The sequence below is a fragment of the Vicugna pacos genome, chromosome 14 (genome assembly GCF_048564905.1).
Source record: "Vicugna pacos chromosome 14, VicPac4, whole genome shotgun sequence".
NCBI lineage: Eukaryota > Metazoa > Chordata > Mammalia > Artiodactyla > Camelidae > Vicugna > Vicugna pacos.
Genome location: NC_133000.1, coordinates 4,591,278 through 4,607,824, shown reverse-complemented (window position 1 = coordinate 4,607,824; position 16,547 = coordinate 4,591,278). Strand labels below are relative to the sequence as shown.

The 16,547-nt window shown below is 36.1% G+C and overlaps 1 protein-coding gene and 1 non-coding gene across 6 annotated transcripts in view; both read right to left on the bottom strand.

The window, feature by feature from the left end:
- PAN3 (poly(A) specific ribonuclease subunit PAN3) overlaps window positions 1–16,547 on the bottom strand; it is a 111,315-nt gene that overhangs the window by 31,977 nt on the left and 62,791 nt on the right. The window lies entirely within an intron of this gene.
- TRNAG-ACC (transfer RNA glycine (anticodon ACC)) lies at window positions 6,809–6,882 on the bottom strand. Its single transcript has one exon. It is a non-coding gene; the product is annotated as a tRNA-Gly (tRNA).

Below are 16,547 nucleotides of genomic sequence, written 5' to 3'. Positions count from 1 at the left end.
CACCACCCATAAAGGTAACAGGATACGGAACCTTCAATTTACTGAAACATCAAATCTAGTCACAAAAGGCAAAGTTTTGTCCCACCAAAATATTTTACAAAAACGTTAAAGAAATGGGTAAAATACACACATACCCACTTGAAGAGAGTTATTCTGTGCTTGGTATTGTGAGGATGACAACCACAACACAGTTAATATTAACTGCCTACAAGTAACACTAAATTATAACCAGTACAAAGGGGCAGAACCATACTACAGAAATGAGTAGTTAAAAATAAAGGTGAATTAAATGAACAGGTGCAATTTCACCTCTCTCACATATAAATATTCCTTTTTAAGTTCCATCTTTCCGTGTGTGGGTGGGGGGAGTGAGGGCGCTACTCGTGGTTATGACAACAGCCTGCTATTAACCAGCACTCAGTCACTAGAGCATGTAAGCAAACACAGTCACACACTGAGGACACCGTAAGAGACAATCTTTAAGAGTGAAAATTTGTATTTTAAAAAATATGAACTAAAAATACTCCATTTGTGTGTTTATTTTTTGCATTACTGTTGTAATTAACTCTTAAAATGACATCTTGGTGACATACATGATAGTTTCACTATAATTTCTTATTAAGTCAATATGCAAACTGAGATATAAATTAATTGCTTTAGAACATTTTTTTCTTGATTCTTCTTAAAAGTATTCTTCTTAAAAGTGAATAATAATACAGAAATGCTCACTGGACGAATTAACCAAAACAATTAACAAAATAAGGAGATGAGATATAAAATTTTTATGGCTAACTTATAGAAACAAAGTGTCAGTGTTTTTGGATGACATAATTCTATTCCTGAAAAACCCAAGGAAACAAATAAAAAAAAAAGACTCTTGTAAATAATGACAGAACACATAAAGTAAATGCCCAATATTAACATACACCAAATGAACACTGTTCCTAAATACAAACAACCACTTAAGCTAATACTACTTCTGGGAAATCAGAGGCTGAGCTAACATGGATACGCTCCCTCGATCCCAGCCAAAGTTACGAATACATAGAACTACAAGATAAAATATAAGACCTAAATTTTAAAATATAACTGAAATAAAAAGAACAAAAAATTCCAAGAGCAAGAAATTGGGGCAAAATTTGGAATTAACAGGTGATGCTGTAGGAAGTAAAACTTGGAAAATACAAGAATGGTTAAGAAGAAAAAGCAGAATGAGAAGGCAAATCTCCAGGATTGCCACCCGAGGCCAGATGTAGTTTCTACGAGGTGAGGCTTCAACGCCCACATGGGCAAATGAAACGTGGCCTCAAATGTGGAGACTGGAACTCAAATCCTAGTGTAAAGTCAGTGAAATCCTAGTGAAAAAGTTGTAACATTAGTCCAAGTTCGAGGAGAAAACTTCTACCTATCAGCCCAGAGGAAAAAAGTAACTTTGTTTGTGGAAGAGAGATGGAGGAGGAAGAGGGCTGGGGTGCTGTCAAGAGAAATGGAAACCCAACGCCTGTACCATGCACAGGAGGAGAGAAAATTCCCAGGAGAGTCCACGTTACAGAACCGCCAGAGAGAAACTAGCAAAAGTTTAAATTGCATCGGCAATGGACACCTGGATAAAGCAGACACCAACTATTCTGACAAACACTTCTACAACCCAAAACACAGAAAAAATAATCCCACTTGAAAGAACTCCCAAAATGAGAACCAGCATGCACAATATACTTGAGAACCAGCACCTGAAAGCAATGAATCCCAGGTAACAGAACCTTACAGATATTTTTTAAAACGACAATTAAAATGATTAAGAACATGAAAGAAGAGATAAATATCACCAAAAAAAATTTGTTCTTCTTAAACAGAACAAAGTAGACTCTATAGGAGGAAAAAAATATAACCATTAAAATTAAAGGGGAAAAAACTTAACAGATGAGTTAAACAGCAAAGTAGACACAAAGACAGGAAAAGTAAACCAGAGAAGAATCTAGAAGTAAAACTTGGAAACACAAAAGAGTGGTTAAGTAGGAAAAGTAGAATGAGAAAGCGAATTTCCAGGACAAAAAAGAGTACCGGAGAAGCAATTTTCAAAGAAAAGATTTGGGATTTTTACGATCTAATTTACCAAAGAAATCCTCATTCCTGAAGTCCTGAACAAGAGTTCTGAACAGAATAAGCAAAAACAAATCCCTTCCAATTAACCAGACGAAACTGTGGCATGCCGAAGACAAAGAGAAAAATCTAAAAAGCTACGAAAGCTAAAAAAGATAGACTATCTTTAAAGAAGAAAAACATTAACAGACTGATCAGTAACGCTAGATAGACAATGAAATCATATAGTCAAAGTAAGTAGGGAAAATATACTGTCATCTTAAAGTTTATACACAACGGTCAAGTGAGGGGACAAAAAGAGTTTTAAGGTTTGTCATTCACACCTCCCTAGTGAAGAACAATTTAATGATCAGTTACCTCTTTCCTCTTCAACAATTTCATACTTGGTAAACCATGCATGTTAAAATTCTAGGGGTGACTACACATAAAATGGAAACATAGTATGTAACATTCAACCTCTACCTCACACCATATACAAAAACTACCTCAAAATGGATCAAAAATCTAAATATAGGAGCTAAACTATAAAACTCTAAGAAGACCAGTATATACTTCATAATCTTCAGTTAAACAATAGTGTAAGTTATGACACCTAAAGCACACATAACCAAAGGAAAAAGAAAAATAAGTTGGATTTCACCAAAACTTAAAATTTTTTGTACTTCATAGGAAACCAGCAGGAAAGTAAAAAGGCAACATACAAAAGAGGAGAAAATACATACAAATCATACATTCAATGAAGGTCTAGTATGTAGAATATACAAAGAATTTGTATAACTCAACAATAAAAAGAAATAGCCAAATTTTCAAATTGGCAAAGGATCTGAACAGACATTTCTCCAAAGAAGATACACAAATGGTCAATAAGCACATAAAAAGAAGCTCAACATCATTAATCCAATTAGGGACATGCAAATCAAACCACAATGATACCACTTTATATCCACTAAGAAGGTATAATCAAAAACAAAAATAACAATGTTAGCAAGAAAATGGAGAACTGAAATCCTCACACATTGCCGGTGGGAATCCAGCAGTCACATTGGAAAACAATTGGGCAGGAACTCAAATTGTTAAACACAGAGAAACCACATGACCCAGCAATTCTACTCCTAAGTATGCTACACAAGAGAACTAAAAGCATTATGTTCACGCAAAAATTGGTACATGAATGTTCACAGCAGCATTAAGTATAATAGTCAGAAAGTAGCAACAACTTTAATGTCTATCAACTGATACATGGGTGAACAAAATGTGATCTAGCCACACAATGGAATATTACTCACCTATAAAAAGGAAAACATACTGATACATGTGACACTGTGGATGAACCCTGAAAACACTGTTAAGTGAAAGAAGCCAGACCAAAAAAGGCCACACAATGTATGATTCTTTTTATATAAAATATCCAGAACAGGAAGACCCAAGAAGACACAAAGTAGCTTCATGGTTTCCAGGGACTGAGGAGGGGGAAATGAGGAGTGACTACTAATAGGGATGAAGTTTCCTGCCGGAGTGCTGGGAATTTTGTGGAATTAGACTGTGATGGGGGATCGCTGCTAAACACAGGGCAGAAGGATCAAGAAAATTCCATTAATCCAACAGAAGACTGTATGTGTGTGCGTGTGAGTGCGCACGTGTGTGTGTTGGGGGCAACAAATAAACTGCAAAATAATCCACTTACATTAATTGGCCCTTATAAACAGATAAAATACCTAGGCACAAACTTACCTAGAATGTGCAAGACTTCCACAAAGGAAAGGGAAAGACTACTGTCAGAAACAACAGATAAGTTGAACAAAAGAAAATAAATACCTGTATCTATCTGTTGTAAAAATGTCAATTCTACCCCTAACTAATCTAAAAGCATGCTAGCTCAATAAAAATACCAACAGCATCTTTTTTAATTAGCCAAACCAGTTATACTCACATGGAAAAATAACCATTAAGAATCGATAGGAAAATTATTAAAGTAAAGCAAGGACACAGGAAGAAAAAGAGAAAAGAATGCAAAAGGAAAAGGGGAAGAAGTATGGTACAAGGCCACTAGATACTAATAAGTGATGAGAGCTGTAGTTACAAAAATGTTTGATAAAAGCTCCTATGAATAGTGTGTCAATGCAGTAGGGTAAGCATAAAACTTGAGCTCAAATACTTATGAAAAATAAGCATAAGATAAAACTTCAGGGGAGGAGGTGCACAGTAGTCAGATATGCCAGTTTACTAACCGTCTTTAAATGATGGAATGAATGTATCAAAATAACCAACATACAAATGTCAATCACATATCTACACACTAGGAATAATCAGCTAGAAAAGTTTTATTTTTAAAGGTAACAATCATAATACCAACAAATACCACGAACTGTCTCAGATTATCTACCAATGTATGTAAGACCTGAACACAGAAAATTATGTACCTTTGTGGAAAGGCATTAAAAGAAGACCTGCAAAAAAGAAATGGAGAGAGAGACCACATTTGTGGACAGAAAGACAATACTGTGATGACGACAGTTGTCTTCAATCCACCTAGAGAGTCAGCACAAGTTCCCTGAAGACACAGAGCTGCTTCCGGATCCACAGGTCTTCAAGGCTGTTTCCTCCTCTGGCACGTTTGTCAACACCAAGTTCTCTACTCCCCGTCCTCACAGTAAATTCCAATCCAACTTTCTGAAAAATCTCTTACTCTACAAATGTTCCTGGTATCCAAATTTAAAAATTATCCCCATCATTTTGTACTTTGTATTCTGCTGCAAGTACCTCACAATTCAAACTGGGCCCTAATCCTCTCCGTATCCCCAACTACACACATGACGGCACACAGCACATTTGTCAAAAAGAACAGAGGTGGAAGTTTCCTCCTCTTGGTACTGCAACGGCTGTGATCAGGGAACGGAGAGTGCCACCACCAGAATTATCTGAGTGTAACAAGAAGCTGGGAGAAGAGAAGCAAATGTTCACGCCATCAAGTGGCATACATATCAGTCATCACTGTTTAAAGGCAAATGTGAAACAAGCGAATGCGAAGAAAGACTCTGAGGTGGAAGACATCCTTCTGACAGAGCGCTCTGATAATTCTCGCGCTACTCTCCCCAGGTCAGTGGAGTCTGGGTAAACCTAGGTCACCCTAATGTTATTAACTTAAGTCATTAATGCTGCTGTAACTGAAGTTGTTAACTTTCACAAAGTTCCAATAACCAAATTAAATCCTTAGAAATAAACTGTCACGTATGACTAGACTGAAGAGCATGGTTTAGATTAGAAGTTACCAAAGCATACCTCATACTGAACAGATGAACTTGAATTAAAGACAAACAGAGGGAGCATTATCTTCATAAAAACAAGGCCAGTATTTGGGGCCTCATTCAAGAGAAAATCATAGTAAGGAATTTGCATGATCATATCCAGGAATATAAAAAAGTTACTATTAAAGATTTATTTCTTTATTGATATTTCTTAACCAAATTCCCCAAACACACCCCCCCTTCCCAAATAAAATAATGCACGGTTATTATAGCCCAAAAAGCAGACACTAAGTTTATGCTCCTAAATTCTAATAGGATCTTAAATATACTAAGAACTAATAAATTCTTTCCCTTGGCATTGTTTATGATGATTGAAAGGGTGGGTATAACTCCAAAATGAGCTTGGAGCACTTTCCTCCACCTCCTACCCCCTCTTGTTCTTTCAGTGATTCAGAGACAAGCTTTCCTTCTTAGTCCGCTTCCATCACTAGCTGTTCTTAGCAGAAGGAGAAAGTGAGTTTAAAGAAAATTTTAACTGTAATTATTTTAACAATTAGAAGTCTGGGATGTCACAGAGTTATCTGCAATTTGATGCAACCTGTCAAACAAATTCCCCAGGATACTCTAGGTAGCTACACTGCATGCAGGGCAGATTACTATTGAATAGAACTTTCTGAAATAAAGGGGTAAGAGTCATGGAATAACGTCAGAAATGCACTCTCCACATACTGCATAAATAAAACAGCTTTAAAATATAATCCTTTGAGTTTCCCAGTAAACTTAATAACAAAGATCCTTGATTGGGGGTCCCCAAGACCACTCCCATGTTCAGAAATTCACTGGAACTCAAAGGACTCAGCATAGAGTTGCAGTCAGCACTAAGATTTATCTCAGCAATGCAGTGAATGTACACGTCCAGATCTCAAGACAGAAAGACACGCGGGAATCTAGAGGAATCCATGTGTGGGCTTCCTTGTGCTCTCCTCCTCACGAGGAGTCACACAGCCCACCCTTCCTCCAGGTGGAGAAGCCCATTAGAGACTTGGCAGCCAAGGCTTTTACAGGGGGCTGGTCACACAGACACCTCTGCCTAGCCCGCACCAGAATTCTACACTCCCAGAAGGAAACCAGGTGTGCTGCATAAACCACACTGTTTGCACAAAGAGTCTAGGAACAGTAAGCCACCCTAATCAGGTAAGGGGTGAGGGGAATACTCCCCAGCTCTGAGCTACAGGCTCCAGCCCAGGGCCAACTCTGCAAGCAGGCTTCGCTAAGGACAGCAGCCCTCAGCCTGCTGTGTTAACTCGTTCCTGCACAGATACCTTGAGTTGTCCCAGTATAGCCACTACTCTCTCATAATCCCACTCTATAGTATAGCGAACATTGTTACAGAGAAATACAAGGGCAAACTGTTTATTTTTTATGAGGGGAGATAATTGGGTTATTTATTTATTTCTATTTGGAGGAGGTACTGGGGATTGAACCCAGGACCTCGTGCGTGGTAAACATGCACTCTACCACTTGAGCTATACCCTCCCCAGCAAGGGCAAATGTTTTGCTTCTCACATCTAAACACATGCCCTGGGGAAGAGAGAGGAGGGGAAAAAAAAAATAAGCCTTAAGTTAGGGCAATGGATTTATGTTGATTTTTGTCCATACACACTGAGAAAAATTAACTAGTGATGTACACTACATGGCTAGGAAATACAGCAGAGAAAAATTAAGTGCACTTCACATAAACACGAGCTGAATCTATGTTTCATCAGCTTCTTCAGTATCTGAATTATCTAAATATACACAGTAAATACGTACACTATGGTTTAAAATAAGATTTCAGCTACTAATATTAAACAGAAAAGGCTTTGTAAAATCATTAGTTGTCATATTTTAGCTTCTAGTATACTGGAATTATAGAAGCCATTCAAGAAGTTTACTTATTTAAAAATTAAGTATATGAAACACAACTTTATTCTTAGTAAGTAACTGTTGGACTTCCAGAGTAATCCCAAAGAGGAACAGCTAGGCTATGATCCAGTGTATGTGTCATAAAAAATAGCTGCTTTCAACTTCAGCAGCTTAAACACTAATCACAGCCATTGTCCCAGAAATTCTAGCTCCGGAAAGTATTCTGAAGAAATAGTCTTAAATCCTGGAAGACATTTATAGTTAAAATAAATGTATATACACACAGACCATATATATATATGATGCTTTTTAAAAGGTAACACTGTAATTCAATGTTTAAATTGATAAAATAAATTTTTAAAAACTGAATGGCAATTTGAAGGATGGAGAAAACACTGTCAATCAACTGAAGTCTATTAAGGTGGTAAGAATGGGTTTTAGAGGAAAATAGCTCAGTATAAGTGATGTTCTATGATACACTAAATTTTTCACATGACACAATTATTTAGTTCAGTTCAGAAATGACAAAAAGCCATTTGAATACTTACTAACTTTACCTAAAATAAAATCAATTTCTTTTAAGTTTAGATTTTGAATAACCTTGAGCAGTGATGATACAAATGAAACTAGAATCCAGGTCCCTTGAGTGTTACTACAGCCCAGTGCAGCACTCTCACGCTGTTGAATTTAACCTAAATTTAAATCCCTAATGGCCATACAAAAATAATGCACTTAAAAGAAAAAGTTATAAGGGGAAAATGTGATTAAAGGTAGAAGAATTCTCAAATTTTAGAATATATAAAATATTACAGGAGGGGAGGATGGTACAACCAACTCAAAACATTTATCTGTTTTAAGTGTCTGCATTTCTACAATAAGCCTCAAAATTATACTGTCAATCCTAAAGGTTTAGGTACTGTGAAAAGAAACAAGTCACTATGAAGCTATGTATAGCCACTATGGACAAGGGTAATTCAGAAAATCCTTGAATTTAAACACTGAATTAGAATTAGACTTTAAAGACTTGAATTAGTGTTTCTGAAGAATTCTAGTCATATGGAAGTTTGAATTATTTTCCTTACTAAATTTTTTTAAAGTTGTATGTCTAGTCACACTGTTTTTTTCTACTCTCAAAAGGCTATTATTACGCTGGTATTTTTGTAACAGATGGCATTTTAGAATCCAGGGGCTAAATGGCAACAATCCTTCAAGATGTTGACATTAAGAAAGAAAGTCACTATTTCACTGAATTTTATTTTGGGAACATTTTACCATCACTTTTAAGCCACAAACTCAGATAAGAAAGGAGCTTTAAAAAATGGACATAAATATTTAACTGAGACAACCACCATTTAGGCATGTTTGCATTTCAAATGTAGATCTAATCCTCAGACTGTACAAAATAAAACCACTATTCAAAAAGAATTGAATTAGGAAGCAAAAGTTAAGATAATACTAGCCTTTACTTCTTTCCCCATAAAAATTTCATCTGTCAAATTCAGCTTTGCAGATAATTATCAAAACTGAATAGAAATGTTATTAATCAAAAGTGCCAGATACAAAGAAATACCAACTGTGCTACTAATGAACCTAAAGTTGAACTGTATAAAAGCTTGCTGTCTGAAGCCCCATTTTCCAAACTCTGACATGATAAAGGATCACTGAACAGTAAAAGATATTTAATAATCAACCCAGATGTTGGCTAGGTAAAATTCCCATTATTCCTTTATATTTTAAATCATACTTTCAAGTGATTAAAATAAAGTTAATATATTTATAATCCTTTAACTCGTAAACCACAAAATTATGTGTCATCACACACATATATGTACCTTTGGCCAAAGCATTTCCTATGTTATACTACTCTCTGTTTTTAAAAGCCTCCAAAAAGACAACCCACAGAATTCCTGCATAATTTATAATGGCAAAAAAATATTGTAAGCTTTTAACATAAAAGCTGTTAATTATCAAAATCATATTACAATATTAGCCAAAAGCCAAAATATAAATTATTAACTAATCTAGTAAAATACACACTAATCAAATTACATTCAATTTAATCCTAAAAGTTTCAAGCCACAAATACAAACTACCTTTGCAAAGATGAAACAACCCAAATGCCAAAAGGTTTACCTGAGAGAAATGTTTATAACCCCGTGTAAGAAAAAGGGTAACTTGGGTTGGTAAGTAGACTGCAAAAGTCCTACGCGGACCTCTCAGGGGCATGCCAATTCTTGCTGGAAACAAACAGCAGTGTAACTTCTACACTTGTAAAGGACTGTTCCAGCAGGTGTGGTGATAAACGAAAACAAAGTCATTAAGAATACTGATGTTAATTGCCAGAACCAATTCCTTCACAAACCCTGTTTTCACAGCAGCAACCCCTTATGATCGGGGGAATTAAAAGTTGCTGAACTCAACAACCCCTTCAGTTAAACAAACAGACCCCTCAGAGCTGTCCAACGCTGCCCAAACTATCCATCCTTTAGTCGGATCAGTCAGTTTCATGAATTGTAGGGTTTATCTTCAAGTCCAGTGCTGACTCAGAGGGTAGCTTGTTCCCTAGAGAAAACAACCAACAAAAATCAGAACAGCTACTGCTCATAAGCTCTTTCAAACCCAAGTGGAAAGGACAACATAATGGGTCCAAAAATAGTTCAGCTTCCTTTCAGCTACAGTAGTAGCCAACAAACTGAAGGCGTCTATACACCATAAGCAGTTCTTGGTTAAAGCTTTCACTCATTTACAGTAAGAAATGTTAAAACTAAAAAGCTTAAAAGAAAAGCTATCACACAAACCATAGGGTTTCTCACCCAAGAAGAAACCTGCAGAGACTCAAAATAGAAAGTATTCCAAGGGCCAAAGATGTCGTTCTGCTTTAATCTTTGAAAAGTTGGGGGGGGTGTGTATTAAATATTTCCACCCCAAAAGTGGTCTATATGTCCAGGGCAGCTTTGCTTATGGTCATACATAAAAAACTAGTAAAATGGTACTTAATGCCCTAAACGCAAGGTCCTCATTCATTAGTCAGAGAAAATATTCTGAATCAAAAGATAAAAAGGGTAACATGTTGTTACAAGACTTGTAATAGTGAACTACCTTCCCTGTTATCTCTAAAACCAAAAAAAAAAAAAAAAAAAATGTACAGCCTCTGAGCCTCAGAATACACCGCAACAAGGAGGCCTTCCATTCCACGAGTTAGGGGTTCTGTCTACAACAACATGTTGTTACGAAAAAGAGGGGAAAAAACCTCCGTAAGAGAGGCAACCAAAGAGCTCAAGTTACTTTCAGAACACTGAAACATCATTTTTTGTCCTTTCACATGAATTAGGTCGAAAGCTTCTCATAAAACATGTTACTCAAGATTGCCTCCAGAAGGAGGCATGAAGGTGACCAATAGACCTCATTTAAAAAAAAAACTATTCATTCACTTATTCGTATAGGAAAAAAATTCTAATTAAAAATTTTCCCTTGTCATCTGCAATGTGGAAAATTCTTGATTCTCAACCAAGAATCTCAGTGTCTCAGAGCTCAGATTCATGGAGGACAAAACTAGCAGTGACTGCACATTGTCTTGAAAACTGTTCTGATTTGAATACAGGCACCTGGCAGGTTGCAAGGAGGTTTTGGTTTGGTTTTAAAGCCTTGCTCACTCCTCACTTTCCCAGCCTTTCTCAGAGAAAGTAAAATCCTAATGAGCTCAGATCCCCACTGTGTGCAACGAATGCACCTGTGGTGTGCTACCTTCGGGAGAATCCATCAACAGCCACTCAGACCACGCCCTGTGTTCTCGGGGTTCAGGTAAGGAAACCACCCTCGCAGTCTCTGGCACCTGTGTCCTGGCGGGCTGTCTCCCGTCAAGAGGCAGGCCTCTGTGCCAGTGGTTCTCAACTGCATTAAGCAGAACTCCAGGCTTCCAGAAATGCTTTAGGGCTCTGTAAAATCTTAATCTGATTTTCACCTATTTTTCACTTTTATTAAATCAATAATAAAATCACAAATGCAGGTCCAAATTAGCATGCATTCATTTTTTAGCAAACAAGAGACCATCACCAACATACTCAATCTGTGTTGGGTTAGGGTGTTTTCATGGAGACCTCAGAATAAACGTCTCTCTTCTGTCACCCCGTCAATGTATATGGATCTTTTATTAGGAAGGTAGTCATTCAACAATAATCTTTAAGTGCACATGCACTCAGATAAAAATGAACAAATGGGTGCACAACTTATTCATGTGAATCATGATTTTTACATTACTATATGACAGAAAACACAGAAAAGGAGGCCAAGGAATGTAAGACTAATGATTACCCTTCACCCAACAATTTCAAGTTACTGTGTTCAACAAAATACCACACAGACTTGTTATTCCCGCTGAATAACTTTGTGAGTAAATTTAATAAACCTGACCCTGTAAATGCCAGTTTCATCTGCTTTATATAATTTTAGATTTGGGGACTGCATATAAATGCCACAAGAGTTCTGCTGCTTTTAAAAAAAAGTTTGAAAGCCACCGTTCTGCGCTCTAATTAAGCTCTGGTATTCCTGGTTCACAGGTCCTCTAGAGGCAGAAATGGTAATTAAGTCTTAAGTTTCTGATGCAGGTTTCCTCTACAGATGTGCTCCAAACTCTCTCTAGTCTTGTCTCCTCCTAGTGTCCTCTCCCCACATGCTGACAACCCTCAAAATCCAAGTGCCAAACTCTGGAGTGCTAACGGCAAATAAAATTAGTAAAATTGAGAGGTACTTCAAATACATAAAAATTTTATCTCAGTGCTATTTTTCATTAATTTGTCCAAGGTCCTGCCCAACCTAACCTTTTTACTTGCCTAGCAATTTTAAAACGAAATTTCCCTCTTCCGGTATTTCAGAGATGGCGGCTCTCCACATCACATAAATGGCAGGCTTCAAAAATATTTCTTTGAAAAGATAAATGAGAAAGAAACTCCACACAATAAAAGCAGTGACCAAGAGCCTAAGGTAGAGAAAGAGAACTAGCCACACATCAGGGGCATCACCGCACGCTGCCGGGACCAGCCCTGCCCAGTGCTTCCAAGGCAGCTCCGCGCACTTCTCCACCACCTACCGGCGTGTCAGGGTAGCGCCTGCTCCAGCAGGACCTGCTCCGAGTCTGTGGCTCGGCACCAGGCCTGAGTTTCCTTCATGTCTGTTCAGTCTTTTCCTAACTCAGACTGGATTACTTTTTGAAAGTTCACTGACTAAGGGAGAATATTTCTCTACCATGGTAATAAACTGGTTAAAACAGAAAAAAAATAAACTTCACAGATTTGCAACTGTGTTAAAAATGTTTAAAATTTCTGTGTATCCTATCCATCCTTTACAACCCATCTCACAGGTTTTCCGTAAACCTTTACTCCTAGATACTCTCATTCCAATCGATAAAATCTCACCTTCCAATTTTCTGGAATTTTCAACTTTTTCTTTCTAAAGTAAAAGGTAAATATCAGAATTTCCTGTGAAATTTTAAACATACAAAGGCCAATGCACCAAATGTGGAGTTTCTGGTTTCGCAGGTCTTAGATGGGAACAGGGAAAGTTGTATGTTCAGAGCACCACAGGTGATTCTAACCTGTCACTACATCTGAAAGCTTACTGGAACCACTGTATGAGATCAGGCACTGAGCAACGTTCCAGGAATTCAAGAAGTAAGATCTAGTCCTGATCTCATGAAGTTCATACTCTATTCATAAAACCAACTACAGTGCTTAAAAATTTTCAACTTTAGTATTTACTCTAGGTATAAACAAAATGATAAAAATGCCTCCAGAAGCATTTAACTTTGGTGAAGGAAATAAATATGTATAAAACATACAGGCAAAATTTTAGAAACATTAAGAGGCACTCAACATGTTATAGAAGCACAGAGATGGAAGACAATAATACTGACTAGAGAAGTAGAGGCGGCTTTGAGTAGAGGCAAAAAGGCATCTGACCTAGTCAGTGAAAAACGGCCCGATCTCAAGAAACTGAAGAGCCTTCCGGGTAGCCTAAGGCCACAGCAAAGGCACAGAGATGGGAAAAAAGCTGACCGTTTTCAAACACATATTCCCAAACAGAATGAGTAGGTCCTCCACGAAGTAGAATTAAAGGGACCAGGCATAGCTAACCAGAAAAGCAAGCTGCTAGTCATTTCATAGTAATCTTCAATTATTTTAATTCTAAAAGTATTTTAAAAGCATCTAGACTTAGGTGGTTCCTGCCACAAAGGAGCTTATGTTCCGATGGGCATGAAGAGGACCACTCATTTAGTTTTTTTTTTTTAAAGTTCCAATTATAGTAAGTTCTACAAAGGAAATAAACAGGATAATATGATGAAAATTAATGATAGGAAATTTCTTTTTTATTAGGCAAAGGCCTTTCTTTGTGACACTTTAAGTCATTTTGTAAGTGACACCTAAGAAAAGGGAAGGAACCAGCCATGGAAAGAACAGATAAAAATAATAAATGCAGAGAACATGAGCCAGAAAGTGACTTGACAGATTTGAGACAGACCAGGAACTGAATACACAATGGAAAGAGAAGGTGAGATTAAAGAGGTATGTAAGACACAGATTATATAGGCCATAGTTAAGGGCCTGGATTTTACTCTAATGCCAGTTAGAAAGCCATAATGTGATTTATATTTATGATTACTTTTGCTTTTAACGTGGAAAATGAGCTGCAGGGGTAGACCAATAAGACTGTTTAAACAGATGGAGACAATACATATTTGAGATACAATATAAAGGATGAAGACGAAGGAAAGAGTAAAGATGAGTCCTAAGTTTCTTGCTCAAGCGTCTTTCAAAGGGTTATAGTAGGTTTACTCTACATCCTAAGAGCCCAGACAAGAAAAAAACCTTACTCAGCAAATATACTGAAGAAGAAGAATTAATAAATTCCAAAATGAACTGAGGTACTACGGGAAGTTGGGACATATTCTTCTAAGATAATTAAGAGATTTTCATATGGCTTAGCTAATTTAAGAGGGAAATGAATCTGTGAAAATGAATTAAGTAGTTTATGATTTTTGCTACCTATAATTTCTTAATAACATGTAGAAAATACATTCATGTGCACACAGACAATAAAAACTGCGTAACAGTTACAGCAAAACTCCAAATTTTAAGACAATTTTCTTTTAATTATAAACATATGGAACTCAGAGTGTCTGAGGGGCAAAAAGGTCCTGCTCTACCTCCCTGTAAGAAGACTTGGCTTCTCTGCTGCCCCAGACCTCCTCAAGCACTGTTCCTAATGGACATCAGAACTACTGGACATGAGAAGCAGAAGAAAGGCTTTCTAAAAACAGATGTCAGAACTGGAGGGAAAAGGGAGGGAGGCTCTGGGTGAGAAACTGAATGGCAGGTTTTGGACGGATCCTGGTCAGGAGTATATTTATTTTAAAAGCATGCTGGGAAATGTTGATACACATCTTTAGTTAATCTTTAAAAGAATTACACAGAACCAAACTCAATTTTCACAGAACTTTAATTAGTAGCTTTTTGTTTTTTAGTATTAATGGCTGAAGCCATGAGATACATTCATTACTGTCAGAAATATTTCATGAACACAAGCTATAGTATTTTGTCTTATATTAGTCTTAAAAGTCAAAATTATTAAAGCAAATAAGGATTACTCTACACAATTATTTTTTTAAACCTTTCTTTTTGGGGAGTGGGTCATGTTCTCCACTGATTTTAGTTTAACTATACTATTACTTTATGATAAAACTAAGTCTAAATATCTGCTTAAAAGTTTCTCCAAGCAACTCTGCCATGGGATACTGATGTTATTTTCTGAGAATATAGGTATATACAAAATTATCTCCAGGAGTTAAGTATGAGAAACAAAACCCCTCAATAAACCTTAAATTTCTCAAAATTTAAAAAATTAGAGATGCATTAATATTTATTTTATCAAGTAATTTTGTTTAATGCAATAAAACTGAAAACATTTCTCTGGAAATAAATTACTTTCCATTAGATAAAATTTTTTAATTACAAATATACATGGAAAACTCAGGGCTCTCTTATCAGAGAGATTAGATAGATGGGAAAGACTATAAAGTTGATTTTTGCCAGTGAAACAAAAAATCTGCTTCACCCCTACCCTGAGTGTATGACATCCTGAAATAACTTTAAATTTTCCTCAAGGAATAGATTAAATGTCCAATACAAAAAATTAGTCTGCAACATAAACAATGCACACAAACCACACAACACACTTTTCCTCCAAAAGAAAGAAGTCACAACTCCATGAATTAGACTGCCATAATTTCCAAATACTAGGAAATAATGCAAACAAGCAAATCACAAAAATCTTGCTTCTCAAGAGAAGAGATTAAAATGCATGACCAATTTTTAAATACTGTGTGAAGTAACTGGTAAGATGAAATGGAACAGACATGTTTAACACAAGAAACTATAGAAATGTATGAAAACAAGAAAGCAATACTATCCTATTTACAATGATTTTCTCAAAACATTTTAAGATTTAATTTCATCATTAATAACTTACAAAAAAATACGAGGTTATTAAAAGAATTTCTCCCACTGTTTTAAGGATTACTAAAAGCAACCACCCAAAGTTACTATCTATTGAATCTTTTCAATTACACTAATACATTTGCCTTCATTTGAAATTACTACTTAAAAATGAACACTTTCTAGTTTAGCACTATACATGCTGGACATTTGTTAACCTACTCAAGAAAAAGAAAAAGACAAGAAAATAGTATTCTAATCTGTAAATTCAGGTAAAAAGTTTTGGACTGGGCCTAACCTAAAAACTCATTCTGTAAAAATGATAGGGAACACATATACTCACAGACCAGTATTTAATAGAGGTATGATTCATAGATCCTACATAAAAACATAAGGTGTTTTCCTATTAGAAGATTACAGCTTTTACCCAACGTGATAAAAGGGAGCATTAGAAAAATAACTGTGGATAAAGGTGATTCATGCCTGAACTCAAATTAAATTAACACAAAGTAAATACCTTACACTTAAATTATATATATATAAAATTTGTGGACATTATTTCTATGCTTATGGAAATTAAATTCTCAATGATGTATGTATTTCATATATTTTTTAAAAGTTGAAGATAGTAAAGCTTCACATTCCATATGAAAATACATCCCACACAGAGGGGGACAGAATCAAATCACTGGCTACCACTGAAACTACGTTTTCTAAGATGTGATAAAACAATATACTGTTCTTGAAGTCTTCAAAATCTAGTTTCATACTAAACTGAGCCTTGCATTCAAAGACCCTTTCTCCAGTATTT